Raw genomic sequence first — 6,000 nt, 5'->3', positions numbered from 1 at the left:
CACTCACACTGTCACCATCAGGTCTTTTTTTTATTAATGGTGACTCCAGGGTTAGTGATTGGAAGCTACGTTATTAAAACAGGCATCTCAAAAAATATAATTCTTTTATAAAGTGCCTCACTTGACTCCCTGTCCATTTAAGGAGAAAGAACAAATTTGGCATTAATCATACATTGTATTAAATGTAAGCTGAATACTTGACAGAATCTATCATGGGGCCTTGGGTGGGCCCCATTATAAATTTCATTGTATGAAAACAAACTATTTTATTTCAGTTTCATTACATGAAGAGGACATTTTCATTTTCAAAAGTTGTAGCCACATTCAATTCCATGATGGTGGTACTAGATTATGTAATAAGGAGCAATATTTATCACTCTCTGGTTAATGACCATGGGCCCATTTATATTACAAAAGAAGGTCTTAAATATTCCAACATAGCTGAATTACAAGAAAAAGGCTATGAAACCCACTATATGAAGATGATAGAGTTCCTTAAAGAGGAAATGATTAAATCACTTAAAGAAATCCAGGAAAACACAAATAATTGGAAGAAATCAACAATACCAATAAAAAGACACAGGTTAACAGAGTGTATGCTAACACAAAATCTATCCTTCTATTACATACAAGAAATATACCTCAATATCAAGAATAGGCATTACTTCAAGGTAAAGAGTTTTAAAAAGATATTCTAAGTAAATGGACCAAAGAAGCAAGCCGATGTAGCCATTTGAAAATATAACAAACTAGATTGTAAACAAAAAAGTCAAGAATTGGAGAAAGACACTACATATTCCTCAAAGGAAAAAAATCACAAAAAATGACATTTAATTTTTTTTTTTTGTTTTGTTTTGTTTTGTTTTGTTTTTCGAGACAGGGTTTCTCTGTGTAGCCCTGGCTGTCCTGGAACTCACTCTGTAGACCAGGCTGGCCTCAAACTCAGAAATCCGCCTGCCTCTGACATTTAAAAATTTTAACACCTATGCTTTAAACACATGGTCACAAGCCTTTGTAAAAGAGTTTTAAAGCTAAAATCACATATTAATCTTCATACACTATTTTTAAAGCCTACAACACCCAGTATTCTCAGGTGGTCTCCCATCCAAGTACTAACCAGGCCTGACCCTGCTTAGCTTCCAAGATCAGATGAGATCGGGCGCATTCAGGGTGGTATGGCCATAGACACCTTCATACACTTATATACTTATACTCACAAATTTCAATATCCCATTCTCACCAATTGACAAATTCACCAGAACAAAACTAAACAGAGAAACACTCCAGCTAACTGACAACATGAACATGAATCCAGCTGATATTTAGAGAACATTCTACTGAAATAAAAGAGAATATACCTTCTGCTTGGTACCTCATGAAACTTACTCGAAAACTGACCACATATTCAGACACATTGCAAGTCTCAATACATTCAAGAAAAATGAGCTAATACCATGTATCTTATCAGACCACCATGGATTACAGCTGGATACCAACAAAATCAGAAAGAACACAAAGCTTACAAATACATGGAAGCTGCAATATTGAATGAAAACTAGCTTAACACAGAAATAAAGGAAGAAATTAGACTTCTAGAATTCAATGACAATAAATATGCAACATGTACAATCTTATGGAGCACAAAGAAAATGAAATGGTTCTAAGAAGAAAGTTAATAGCACAAAATCCCTACATGAAAAAATCGGAGAGCTCTCATACTGTCAATTTAACAGCACGCCTTAAAGTCTAAAACAGAAAGAAGTGATTCAGCAATTTTTAAAAAAAGGAGTGGACATCAAGAATTTATCAAATTGGTCACTGAAATCAATAAAATAGAAAGAGAAGAATGCAAAAAATGAAACATGACTTTGGTTCTTCAAGCCTTTTAGTAGACAATATAGTCAAACCCTTATAAAAGATAGAGAATATCCAAGTTAATGAAAGTGAAAATGACAAAAAAAAAAAAAAAAAAAAAAAAAAACAGACAGTGAAGAAATCCAGAGAATGACAGAGACATAGTTTTAAAATGCCTGTATTCCACTGAACTGGAATTACTAAAAAAGAAAAAAAAATGGACAAAATCCTCAATAGGCCAAAGTTAAATCAAACTAAGATAAACAACTAAAACTGCCTAAACATCTAGAAAAAGAGATGTCATTATATATCTGCCACCAAAAGGAGCCCAGGACCATGAATTTTAGGTTAGAATTCTACCAGACTTTTAAAGAGGAGTTAATAAGAATACTCCTTAAAGTATTCAACAATATAGAAACAGAAAAAAAAACATTAGCAGATTTATTTTGTGAACCCATGTTTAGTAATATATTCAGGCAATAAAGACTCAGCAACAAAAGAGAATTACAGACCAATTTTCCTTAAAATGAAAGATGCAAATACACTTAATAAAACAATAAAATAAAATAAAATAGAAAATGCATCCAAACATCATCTACCACAATCAATGAGGTAGGCTTCATTAAAGAGAGGCAGGGATCATTCAACATAATGCGATTAATGAATGAGGAAAAAAACAAGTGGTCATCTCATTAGATGATAAAAAAATCTCTGACAATATCCAACACCCGTTTATGATAAAACTGTTGAAATGATTAAGGATACAAGGGACATACTTAAACATAATTATGTAACTTTATAACAAACATATAGGCAGCATTTAATTAAATCTAGAGAAATTCTAAATAATCTACTTACTAAATCATGAACAAGACAAGGTGGTCTATTCTCTCCATATCTATTCACTATACTATCTAAACATTTAGCTAGAGCAATAAAACTGAACAAGATGGAGGTAATATAAACTAGAAAATAGGAAGTAAAGTTATCTTTATTTGCAGATGATATGATAGTATGCATAAGTGAACCAAAACTTCCCAAAGGCAACTCCTAGAGCTGACAAACACTTTCAGCAAATTTGTTAGATACACAATTAACTAAAAAATAAAAAGAAAAATCAGTGGCCTTCACATGTACAAAAGAGTTTGCAAGTGCATACAAAATAAAAAGACATCTTAAACTTTGAATTGGTTGTTATTGCTTCTCACATATTTTTTGTACATAATAAGTAACCTTGAGTAACTCAATGTAAGTGTGTTGGGTAAGATCTTACCAAATTCTTTGTAGTCACAGATTACTGTTGTTATTACTAAAGGTCCTCAAAGACTACTGTAATATGAAAATGCTTTAATAGATTGATTACATGCTAAAGAGTTTACCCTTGTTTAAAGATACCAGAAAGCACAACACTTTAACACATTGATTACATTTATGGGGTTTCTCTGCACTATGACTTTTTCTCATGGTTTCTAGGACTACTGCTACATGCAAAGCCTTTGCCACATTGCTTATTCATAGCTTTTCTCTCCAGGCTATGTTTTTTTGTGTTCATAGATACATGTGTTGTGAAAAGTTTTTATCACATTGATTTCAGTTGTAAGATTTCTCTCCAATATATGTTCTGCTATGTATTCAAAGATGACTGTATCTAAATGTAGGGAACAAAAAAAAAACCAAATATGCACTAAGAACTGCCTTTTTTTTTATCAACGTCCATTTAACTGTAGTTTGAAACAAAGTTCAAGTCCCAGGTCATAGGGGACCTGTGTACTTAACAATATCTGGCCAGCTGTCATTATTCATGATTTGTTCCCCAAAACACAATGACTGTTCCTAACCATAATTTCTGTTATTCATGTTTTCTTCTTAAAAATGAACTGCCTGTTTCTAACCACAAAATGGGTGTGATAGTTTAAACCATAAAATCTACATTCTATATAAATTAACATAGGTTAACAACAGAAGGAAATCCTGATTGGAGGGAAATGTAGCTGTAACATGACACTGATAGTTGTGGTTTTCAGATTTGGAATCTTTATAACTTTCTGGCTCAGGGTGAGGGTGGGGGTGTGGTGATTCAGCGAAGCTTCTGAGTATATTTTTGTGGTCCTGATTAATCAGTAGTGAGTTGACTACAAAAAATTATCATTTGCATTGTCCTGGTGTTTGAATTGTGTTGGATCTCAGTAGAACCCATAACATAAAGGCTTTACCACATTGCCAAAATTCTTATTAAATTCATAGAACTCTAGAGTATGAAGAGTTTCATAATGATGAAGACTACAGAGGTGTACGAAGGCTTTGTTATATTAAACATATCCATAAGGTTTCTCTCTAGCACATATTCTTTAATGATAATGAAGACTACAGAATTGTGCAAAGGGTTGACTATACTAAATACACTCACAGTGCTTCTGTCTTAGCATTTACATTGCTGTGAAGAGACTTCATGAACAAGTCAACTCCTATAAAAGCAACCATTTAATTGGGGATGGCTTACAGTTTCAGAGATTTAGTCCAGTTTCATCATAGCAGGAAGCATGGCAGGCATACAAGAAGACATGATGCTGGAGAAGAAGATGAGAGCTCTGCATCTTGATCCACAGGCAGCCAGAAAGAGACTGTCATCCAGGGAGCTACTAGGAGGATCCATTCAGTACTAGGTAGAGTTTCAAAGCCCACCCCCACAGTAATGAACATACTACAAGAAGGCCACACCTCATAATAGTACCTGAGCCAAACATATTTAAACTACCACATTCCACTTCCCGGCCCCCATATGCTTGTTCAAACACATGAGTGTATGGGGACCATATTTTAGGATAGCATAAAGCAAAATACATGAGGTTCAAATGAACAAGTCTCCATCATCTATAGCAGTCTCAAAAATGTTAAAAGTTCAAACTTGAAGGCTCTTTTGAGATTCATCTTATTATGTAACTGTAATCCCCTATATTTTCAAAACAAATAGTACATCATATATATCCAAATTCATAGGAAATACATTTCATTATTCCCAAATGCCCTTGTGAGGAAATACTGCACCAAAAGACAAAAGACCAGCAGTGCAATCTCCAAAATCTGCATCTCCTTGGCTGAGGTCAAAGCATTATTCAGATCTGACTCCTTTCTGCTTTCTTCAATATTACAGATTCATGTTCCAGAATCTGGGATCCACACATGATCTTCTGTGGATCTCTAAAGAGATTGGGTCACTTCTCCAGCTCTTCCCTCTATAGCACTCTAGGTTCTGGTTGACTTCACTCTACTGCTGCTGATCTTTCTACTCATCCCATGGTTCTGACATCTTCATTATGCTGGGTTCTCTTGCTGCAACTAGGCTTCACTGCTTTCCTCTCATACACTCCCTTCATGGTGCCATGCCTTAGCTGTTCTCCATGACACATTCGTGCCTTAAAACTGGTGCCATGTCGGTGATACTTACACATGACCACGACAAGCTGCACCACAAGAAACAATTTTGGTTATCTCTAGAACACAGCTTCATTGTCCGCTTAGAAAACATGCCCCAGAAGATTTCACCTCTGTGATGCTGGTTTCTTCTTCACCTCCACTAAATTTTTTACTATAGCTAACCAGTATCAACTGTGTCACTAGTCCCTTCCAGTCTTTCCCCTAAAGCCACAGCCACATGGACAAAGCTGCCGAGTTCTGCTGCTTGCTGTGGCTGGAAGATGTCCCCTTCTATTACATTATCACCAGCTTTCTAATTTTGAACAACTTTACTGCCTAAGCATGGCTGTACTGGATCTTACTCAGTGATTATCTTTAACTCAGAGATCTGCATGGCTCTGTCTCCTGAATGCTGGGATAAAAGGTGTGTGAGTATGTCTGTGTGTGTGTGATACTTTGCCTGTACCTAAGATTTTCTTTACATAAAACTTGTTTGGAACCTGGATGAGTTGAACTAGAAATCTGCTTTACTCTCATCTCCTGGGATTTAAGGCATGTACCACCATGCCTGGACCTAAGTATTTCCTTTTAGATATTAAATTGAAAACCCAGAATAGTAATGACAATCCATCCTTTGTCAATTTGACACATACTTGTATCTCCTTATGTCCACATGGAAGCAATAACCAGGCAATACTAATGCCCATCATGATACACTTCTCCTTCATACAA

The 6,000-nt window shown here is 35.1% G+C and overlaps 1 non-coding gene across 1 annotated transcript; it reads right to left on the bottom strand.

Moving 5' to 3' along the window:
• Window positions 1–1,068: 1,068 nt before the first annotated feature.
• Window positions 1,069–1,187, bottom strand: LOC117724067 (5S ribosomal RNA). The gene has a single exon (XR_004608757.1). It is a non-coding gene; the product is annotated as a 5S ribosomal RNA (ribosomal RNA).
• Window positions 1,188–6,000: the final 4,813 nt, after the last annotated feature.

The sequence above is a fragment of the Arvicanthis niloticus genome, chromosome 19, assembly GCF_011762505.2.
Source record: "Arvicanthis niloticus isolate mArvNil1 chromosome 19, mArvNil1.pat.X, whole genome shotgun sequence".
Classification (NCBI taxonomy): Eukaryota; Metazoa; Chordata; class Mammalia; order Rodentia; family Muridae; genus Arvicanthis; species Arvicanthis niloticus.
This window is presented reverse-complemented; position numbering and strand designations above follow the sequence as displayed.